The sequence below is a fragment of the Tamandua tetradactyla genome, chromosome 5 (genome assembly GCF_023851605.1).
Source record: "Tamandua tetradactyla isolate mTamTet1 chromosome 5, mTamTet1.pri, whole genome shotgun sequence".
NCBI classification, from domain to species: domain Eukaryota; kingdom Metazoa; phylum Chordata; class Mammalia; order Pilosa; family Myrmecophagidae; genus Tamandua; species Tamandua tetradactyla.
The window spans coordinates 94,015,428-94,024,995 of record NC_135331.1 but is presented as its reverse complement, the minus strand read 5'-3'; the positions used below and the strand labels follow the sequence as shown (position 1 = coordinate 94,024,995).

General features: G+C 47.6%; 1 long non-coding RNA gene across 5 annotated transcripts; it reads left to right on the top strand.

Annotated features, from left to right (window-relative positions):
- Positions 1-230: 230 nt before the first annotated feature.
- On the top strand, positions 231-9,321 carry LOC143684575 (uncharacterized). Of its 5 annotated transcripts, none has more exons than XR_013176080.1 (7): positions 231-428; positions 2,675-2,817; positions 3,061-3,193; positions 5,535-5,621; positions 6,717-6,749; positions 7,719-7,852; positions 8,264-9,321. It is a non-coding gene; the product is annotated as an uncharacterized LOC143684575 (long non-coding RNA). The 5 variants fall into 5 exon arrangements; XR_013176079.1 differs by having other exon boundaries at positions 7,719-7,867; XR_013176082.1 differs by lacking the exon at positions 6,717-6,749 and having other exon boundaries at positions 7,719-7,867.
- Positions 9,322-9,568: the final 247 nt, after the last annotated feature.

The window sequence follows — 9,568 nt, the reverse complement described above, 5'->3', positions numbered from 1 at the left end:
GCCCCAGCTCAGCGTGCAGCCTCCACCTCCCCGGGAGGTATGACTGGGGCGATAAGGCTGAGAGGCGCCGCGACAGCTCGCGGGGCCAGCGCTGCGGGGCGGGCCGGGGGCCGGGCCGGGCGGGGACTGCGGGGCTGCAGCCTGCCGCAGAGCTGCGCGCCGCACGTTGCTATGCAAATGACGTGGCGGCTGCGCTCCCCGCCCCCCTCCCCACCTTACCCAGGAGCCCTCTGGTTGCCAAAACAGACCATTCCCCAAAACAGTCGCCTAGAAACCGGCGCTGTCATAGCAGCCTCTCGGTAACGGCGAGCCAGGCGTACTGCCACGGGGAGCTGGATCGGGGTGTTCAGACCGCTTCGGCACCCCCTCCCCACCCAGTCCTCACCTTGGAGAAGGGAGTGGCGGCTTGGGTCCCACCAGGGTTTTAGGTCTGTGTTTTTGGTTGTGGCGGGGGCGGGGGGTAGGGGCTGTTTGCTAATTGGATTGGAACACTCCAGAAACACATCAGCTGCTCCCCCCTGGGGGAGGGGGTGGGGAAGGCTGCAGGCTGTCATTGCGGTGGGTCTCAGCCTCCCTTCTCTGCAGCGTCACCCTGACCTGTGCCTCACCCAGCCCCTGTCCCCCCAGCACCTCCCTGGGACACAATGACAAGTTCACTCTGGAGGAGAGAAGGCAGACATTGATAAGATTATCATCAAAATGATATTCAGCCATGATCTGGAGGGGTATGCGATGCTATAGGAATTTAAGATATGAGAATTTGACCTGGCTTGGAAGGGTTAGAAAAGAAGCCAGGTTTGCTCTGGCTCCCAAGCCAAAACCCTAGCTTCCTTATCCCTCACAGCCCTCCTCTTCTCAGAAGACTTCCCTGATCATGCCCAGCCTTTGCCGACCTGGCCTTCCCTGAACCCTCGGAGCATTTACCTTTTGCTACCTCATTTTGGCACACTTTTCATTTAAGTGTGTTTATTTTGCCTCCCCCAGTTAAGCTACAGCATAAACTTCTAAAGGGCAGGACCCCTGTTTAATAATTCCGTGGACAGCCTGCCTTGACCATGAAGAACCAGATTGAGATTTTAACAGATTCGCTTGAATTTAGGTGCAAGGGAGCTTTGTTGACAGAGTCACTCTGGGAGGTCTCTGATGTTGCCTTTGGAGCAACTGTTTTGGGTTGGCCTTCAGAGACTAAAACCTCTCAAAACTCTTCTGGGACTGGGAGGGGCAGAGGTTCAGCGACAGCCTGAGGGACATGAAGCTAACAAGAGGGCTACAGAGAAAGTAAGTGGTTGAGGACACACTGAAGACTTCGTGTGGTCCAGATGCTGCTTGCCAGTGGTCAGGGGCACCACATGAGGGTGTGTGAGTGATGGGGGTGGGAGGGCAGCTTGGTGCCTCAATGCGGGGTGAGGGAACCCCCTTCATAAGCCATAAGTGGCCTTGGGAGGCTTATGTATCACACATCACGTCTTCGTCCAGTCTAGCTTTGTGAGGTGGGCACTTAAAAGTACAATCCCCCTTCCTTCTACTCCCTTTCCTTCCTCGGGGATTGAGTTCTTACTGTGTGCCAGGCCCTGAGCTAAGCACCGAGGGTTTGGAGAATGATTACATGGTATTAGTCCATATCTGTACGGAGGAAAAAAAAATAAGGATAGTATAGGGAATATTTGCCATGCCTTAAGGTTACTAGCATCTTTCTTTCTTTTGAAAGGTCTATGGTCATTCTTTTTCTTATTTTTTCTGCGGACAGGCACCGGAAATCGAACCTGGGTCTCTGGCACAGCAGGGAAGAACTCTGCCACTGTGCCACCATCACACGCCCCCTTTAGGTCATATGTTTCTCTTTCTCTCTTTTGAAATAAGGTTACTAGCATCTTTTGATCAACTCTCTTATGTTTGTGGACTTTTGCCACATCATAAATCCCGTTTCTCCTAGGTAAAGGCCAGATATATGCTTTCTCACACTCCTCTGCAGCTAAGGTGTCGTCATGTGACCTAGGTTCCTCTGGTCAGATGCACTGACATGAGATTTTGCTTTGGAAGAGACCAACTGAGAAAGCAGGCACCCTGGGACAGGGGTAGAGCAGGGCCTTTAGAGCAACAGGGGGGCTCTTCTGGGACCTAGTGTCCAACACCACCAAAGGGGTGGAGGCATAAGGCAAGTTGTGCTGAGCCTTGTAGTGAGTTTGTACTGAGGTAGCTACAATGGAGAGGAACCTTTGCTGGAGAGGAACCTCAGGGTGGCCTGGGTATCGTTCCTCAATACCAAGTCCTTGTGCCTGTCTTCCCTTCAGGAATCTGTAAACCTCCTAAGATCTCTTAATATGTTCTTTTTGTTAGAGTGGATTTTGTTGTTTGAAACTAAGAATACAGACTGACAGGATGACAACTGGGTGGATGGATAGGTGTGTGTGTGGGTGGGTAGGTAGGAGGGTGAATATTGGATGGGTGTGGGGGGGGGGATGAGTGGATGGGTGGGTGGGAGGGTGGATGAGAGGGTGGGTGGGTGGATGAGAGGGTGAGTAGGTGGATACTGGATGGGTGGGTAGGTAGATGGATGGTATGTGCATGGGCAGGCACCAAAATATTGAGTGGTTTTTACGGAAATGGAATTATAGATTATTTTAATTATTTAATCTCTGGTTCCCTGAATTTTCTTATTTTTCTACATTGAAAGCATGTTACTTATACAACAAAAAAGATCGGGAACCCTGGTCTGGGAGAGCTTACAGGCCAGTAGAAGATCAGACGTCTTACTGAGAGCTGAGGTCACAGGGAAGGTATAAGCCATCTCTGAACACTGGGAGGTTCTTGGCCAGTGTGAGTACTGGACTCATCCCATTGATTTATGAAGCCTGCCCTGATCACCAGCAAAACAGCCATCCCTCCCTCTCCCTTCTCTGAACCCCGCACCCACTGCTGTCTCCACCACTCGCAATCATGCACATGGCTCATCCTGCCTTGTCACATTGTTCCTATCATTACCCAACAGGCCTGTTTTACCCTGGGCAAGGATGACAGGCATATCTGTGACTCGTCCCTTATTGTTTTGCCTTCTTCCAGCTCTGGACTCCCAGTGAAGCTGTTCCTCAGGTGGCATGTGCCACAGCCGTGTCCTACAGCTGTTTTTCACATGGGCACATGCCTTTGCCCAGTGCAGACTATCTGCTCCACGGGGGCTGGGATTGCAACTTATGTGAGTTTTGCAAACCCTCTTCCCCAGAGTTTATGGGAAGTAGGATTTTATGATATACCTTTTGAAGATGAGGAGCATATATTGTTAAACTTTTTGCATTGACGACTTTCTCCGTAATGAAATTATAAGCTTTTGTAAGCAGAGCTTATTCATTCGTTCATTCATTCATTCAGCATTAAACATTGTGCCAGGCACTATGCTGAGTGCTGGGGGCAGAGAAATGAATAAGCCACAACACCTCTCACAAACAAGCTTGCAGTTTAATAGAAAGAAGCATATATAGAAAAACAGTGGGCAAAAGCTGATAGGTGTGCAGGGTAGAGGAGGGAGTAGGTGGGATAAAAAAAAGTTTTTTCACAGTAACAATATTATGTGCTTAATCAAGGTGGCTCTGTTCTCAGATGCTCATTCATTTAATCCTTATGAGGGCTCTAGGTGCCCTTGTATTATGACCTGTGTTATGACCCCCATCTCACAGGTAAGGAAGCTGAAGCCCCGAGGTATATTGTCTTGCAGGGTTGTGTAGCTGGTAAGCTGCAGGGCTGCAGGACTTTAATTTGCATGCACTTAACCACTGCACCGTATCGCCTTGAGTGGATTCTGGAAAGACAAGTGATGATCAGGCACAGAGCCTTCCACTCAATGTGAGCTCCCAAGGCCGGGGTGCGGAATGGCTGCCTGTTCCACACTGCTGTGATCTGAGTGTGCAGGGGAACAGTATGATGCAGGGAGCCAAGAAGGCAGACACTCAAAATACCTTTTAGAATAATAAGTAAGAACCCACTGTCACCGCCTTAGATTTCAGGTGATCGCTTTGTTCCTAGTTGGGTAATTTCAGGGATGAAGCGTAACTAACCAAACAAAATCGAAAAGTTGGCAGAATAGGTTTCTCCATTGGTTTGGGGTCTGGTCCTGGTCCCGCACCTGACTGGATGAGTGACTTCGGGCAAGTCACTCAAGCTCTCTGAGCCTCAGTGTGCGCGACTGTTAAATGAGGTTGACAACCTCACCGTGTTGACATGAGATTGAGGAGTTAAGGCATCTAGACCACTTCGGTCACTTAGAACTCCAAAAAATGGTATCTATTTAATTTTTTTCTCTTGAAAAAATTTATTTTTTGTTAAAATTTTTTTTTAATTTATCTTTTCCTATTTAATTTTAAGTAACACAAGTCCCTTACCCCCAAAGCCTAAAAGCTCTGAAAACAAAACAATTGGGGACAAAATTTGACCTGAACTAATGTGAGGCTATTTACAGTCTTTATTTATTCCCACCTAGTGTGATTGTTCATACCTTTCGTTGCAGAAATATTAATGTGTTTGATTTTGGAATGTTGTCCCAGATCTTGCTAGAGGCATTACAAAATACAGACACTGCATTCCTTTTCTAAAATCTGAAAAACTCTGAATTGCAAACTACATCTGTCCCCAAAGGTTTCAGATAAGGGATTTGGACTTGTATTATCTCCCCTCCAGCCCCCTACTCCTTCCACCTCTGCAGCTCACTTGGTACTTGGCTATATTCAGTCAAGCTTTCGCTCCAAAAAGAAACACACACATGCGTGCCCACACACACTCTGGACCTCCCCTAGACATAGCTCCTTCAGCCAAGCTCCTGTGCTCCTGCTATTCCTCCAGTTTACTTTTTTCACCAACCCCACTCAACTTAACTTCTATTTTCCCCTTGTGCCCTGGTCAAAGGGACAGCCTTTGGAGAGGTCCCCTTCCCTGAACTTCTCTGGCAGTGTGGTCTCAGTCAGTTACCTGCCTGTGGGCTACAGAATTACTGTGAGCAGTCTGCATGTGTATTTGCACACCAAATATTGTCTGCCGACTGTATACGTAATGTCTGGCGCCTAACCGTGCTGCTCCTTTTCAACTGTGCTGAAACCCTAGTTGTTTCTTGTCACTATGAATTTTCTCCGTTGACCAAAGCTCAAAACACGGTTCTTCTCGAATGCAGGATTGCAACACTTCCCAAAGGTGAAAAGTAGCCCTCGTGCCGGAGGAGGTTGGAAACCACTGGGCTGGGCTGTCAAACCAGCGTGTAATTCCCCTTTGGCAGGCCTAGAGTCACAAGACCTGAGTTCAAGTTTCAGCTCCTTCTCTGGATGGTTGGATGATCTTGGGGGCTGCCCCATGCCACTTGGAGAGCTTCGCTTTCTTCACCGTAGAGCGAAGAACATGAAAATTATTTGGCAGGATTGTTAAGAAGATTACATGTGATAATTAAAGGGGCTTTGAAAACTGTTAAACATTGCACAAATGGAAAGATCCTTGTTATCTTCTTACGCATGTTGTCAGTTTAAGGGCAGGGACCATTTCTTCTGTCTTTTCTTTAGTTCCTTCAGTGACATCCCCACTCCCTCCATCGCCTGCAATCAACACAGGACCAGGCACATAGAAAACCTTACAGAAGGCTTCGCAAGGTAACTAGCACAGAGGCATAACAAGTAAATTGCTTTGTAAGTGGTAGCTAATACAGTATGTGCTGTCATACAGAGAGCCTTTGTCGTGAAGTGGTTCAAAGCCAGGACTTTGGATTGAATGCTTTCTCTGCCACTTCCAATCTGTGTGACCTTGGCCAAGGTTAGCACTTCCTTGCCCTGGTGTCCTCAGCTATCACGCATGGCTGATGATAACAGTTTCCAACTCATGAGGTGGTTGGGAGAATCAAAGGAGTTTAGTCTATGTAACAAAGCCCAGCACAAATCCAGACATTGTTATTATTTTACTAGTATAATCTCAGCACTTCTCCAAGAGGTGGCGGGAGAAGATCTTGGGACTGGAAAGTAAGAGATCTAGTTCAAAGAGATGGCAAGGTCTTCAAAGATGACTAGACGCTCAGGGCAGCCTCTCAGGGTCGGCGTAAATGAGCGGTGAAAATGCTTGGTTGTCACTTTCACGAGAATGGGCTAGATTCCTAAACTAGCTATTGCTGGGTAAGAGGTGAGTGTATGCAACATTTTATTAGCTATTACAGTTGTCCTACACGTAGGCCTTTCTGATGGCACTCTCTCTGGTCAGAACCACGGTGCCCGTGGCTCCCTCCCTCCAGTGTTAGAAAGAAAGCCACACCTGAAAGAGAACAACTGCTCCTCCGATTATGGAGAAGAAAAGAATTTATTCATGCTCTTGTAAGAACTGGCACTCAACTGAGAAAATGATGGCTGACATGCTGAGCAACTGAAAGAAGTAGCATTTATTCCTTAAGCCTACCATGCAGGACCCTCCCCTGTTTGCATTGGCTACTCCAGAGGTTACAGCCTATCCGGATAGTCTAACTAATTCAAAATTTTCGCAGAAGGTTCCCGCTTTTGATTACGCTTTACATTTCCACTGAAATTTCCACCCTAGCCATTACCCAAACTTGTTTTTCTCTACATAAGGATTTGGCACCAGTTCTAGGCTTGCATCAGAGGATCTCCCCTTTCCCTGCCTGCACCATCTTGTGTGAAAGCTAAACTTAATTTTATTACATCCACCAACGAGACTTTTAAAATTTTATTATTTTTTTCTTCTAGGTAATATTCGCACCTGGCACCAAATTAAAAAAGGTACAAGAGCGCACATAGAGAGAAGTCTCCTCAACCCTGTCCCAGCCATCCACGTCCCCTCCCCAGAAACACAAACTTTGACCTCAGTCTACTGATTAGTGGAAAATGCATCCCTAAATCAAGCCCACCTTTATTTTGATGTGAAAACAAGCCAGCGTGTATTATGGAGTAGAATGTTTCATTTGAATGAATTTTAGGAAAGAACAGGAAACTTCAAAGACATTTCATGCTCAAAAGGGTGGGCCTTGGTGGGGCGTTGCTGCAGCTGTGCTCTGTGCCTTCCCTTTGGGAAGAACTCGGTACAGCTCTGAGTTAGTACGTAAAGCCCAAGCTTGCAGGAGCCCCCTGCCCCCTTGATTAGATTGGGGTGTTCCTCATCACCTCATCACCTGTTTACCATCCATTCCTTATGCCTTTTCCTACCCTTGACATGATCACCTCTCTGCTGCCTGACCTGGAGATAGCTTTAGGCTTGTAAAGAGGGGGTGCTGGACTAGACCCATTCCAGGTGTAACATTCCATCTATGACTGATCAACTAATTCGTACTAAGGTGTAGATGACTGATAACACCTTAATGCATTACCTGTCCTGTGGGTAGTAGCATTTTAAGAGACTCAAGTTCTCTTCTCAGAGGAATGAACCTGGGTGGTGCAATTTCAGACAGGGCACCTGCAGCAGGTGGGGAAGCTATGGGGGCAGGGCTCCTTCACAGGCCTGCCTCTTGGGGTCACTGTGGGCTCCATGTGATGTCAGCCCTGAGGGGTACACCCACAGGTTTTCCTTCAGAGCTCACACCGTGGCTCATTCCTCTTGGGCAGTGGCCAAGAGCAGGGTTTTGTCCTGTGAAAAAAAGCCTCATCAGGGAGGCTTTCCCCCATACACGTGGAAACCCGTGTGTATGGCCTGGACAGCTACCCCGTCCCCTGGGGCAAGGGGTGCGGTGGGCCATTTGGCTGTCTGATTTACAGGTTCTCAGGTCCGTTCCCATCCTGGGCAGATGGGGAAACCTGCACTGGAGAGGCAGCAGTTTTCTGCCAGGAAGCATGTAGTCTCACCACACCTGGATCCAAGACGTCTGCTTTTCTCTCGGGGAAAAAGGCTGGTAAAACACTGTCTGGTTCATTTACGTCTGCCTTCTGGATTTTCAGGGAGGGAATGAGAGAAGGGGTGGCCTGCAGGTTGCCATCAGCCTATTAGGGAAGGCTTCCCTCTTTCAGGTGAGGCCTGGGACGGCTGTCCTGGGGTGCCACATGCTGCTATAACACACTATGTAATCCCAGCCAGCAACCTCCAAGGTGGCACTCTGTCCCACCCTCTGTCTGGGTTTTCCTTCAGTGGGTGCAGCTGGGGGAGTATGCCTACTGTCCGACCAAAATAGTGGTGAGTGGGAACAGACACCAGGGCTAATGGTAAGTGGTTCCAGCAGTGCTGAGAGGCCCAGGTGAGGGAGGAACGTGCATCACTCTCTACCAGAACCTCTCCCATCTTGTACTCCTCCTCCTCTCCAAACCAGGCCTGTTTCTGCAGATCTGTTGATACTTAAAGTGTGAGCCTCATTGTGGGGTGTACAGAGCCCTTGCTACTCGAAATGTGGTCCAGGGACCAGCAGCATCGTCAACTGGGAGTGGTTAGAAAGGCAAAATCTTGGGACCCACCCAGATGACTGGATCAATTTGCATTTTCACAAGATAATCAATTGATTAAAAATGCACATAAAAAAAAGAAGAAAAAAATGCAATGACTGTTTGAGAAACACTGGTCTAGATGCTGCATGTCTAGGGGGAGGTAGGAAAGAACACGAAGGAAGCTCCCTGGGGAGGCCTCACATGAAGGAAAGACATGATCCCCAAGCCCTGTCGGACGGAGAGAGATAGCACACAAGAGAAAGCTAAGAGATACATGTGATGGCAACGTGCTGAAACAGACTTCTATTTCTTTAAAAATATTAAGTGCTTTTAGTTTTATTTTAATTTCATTTTTAATAGGTTAACCACTTATCTGGTTAAAATTCTAAGGAAACAAAAGGGTATATAGGAGATAGTTTATTTCCCACACTTGTCTCCCATCCACTTCCCTTCTCAAAGGCAGCCTAATGTTACCTGTTTCTTATGTGGTCTGGAAACAAGAGATATGCAGATAAAAGCATATGTATGTGTGTTTTTACATGTGCGTGTGTATGTGTGATTTCTTACCCACTCTTCCTTTGTAAAAATTCAAATAGTAGCCCACCACGGTGCTCCACACCTGCTTTTTTCACGTAACAATATATCTTGGAGATCATTCTAAGTTAATATGTAAAGAACATCATGGATCGTTTTTCACCTAAACAGTAGCTGTGTTTTTGACTGTGAGGATAGAACTTAGCTTACATAGTCTGATCCCTACCAATGGCCTTTTACGTTGTTTTATATGCAGCCTAATCTTAGAGCCTTAGAAACCGGCAGGTCGCTTAGTCCAAACTCCCACCCTACTTAGGAATTCTTTCGTAGCATCCTAGTGGACTTCTGAGACCCAGCTGCAATGTCACCTCCTCTGGGGAGCTCCACCTCCCTCTCACCTCCCATCACCCTTGTACATACCTTTGCCGGAGCCCTAATCACAGGACACTGTACTTATTTAGGTAAAGCCATGATAAGATTTACTTTGGTGTCCTCTCACCCCTGCTCCATTGCAAGACCTAGCTGGGTACAGACAATGTGAATAGAATTCAATTGACCATCCCTGAGAGTGGAGCCATCCAGATTCTGCTATTTGAACACTTCCAGTGTCAAGGATCTCACTTCATCAAAAGCCCATTCAGTCTTTGAGAGGCTGTATC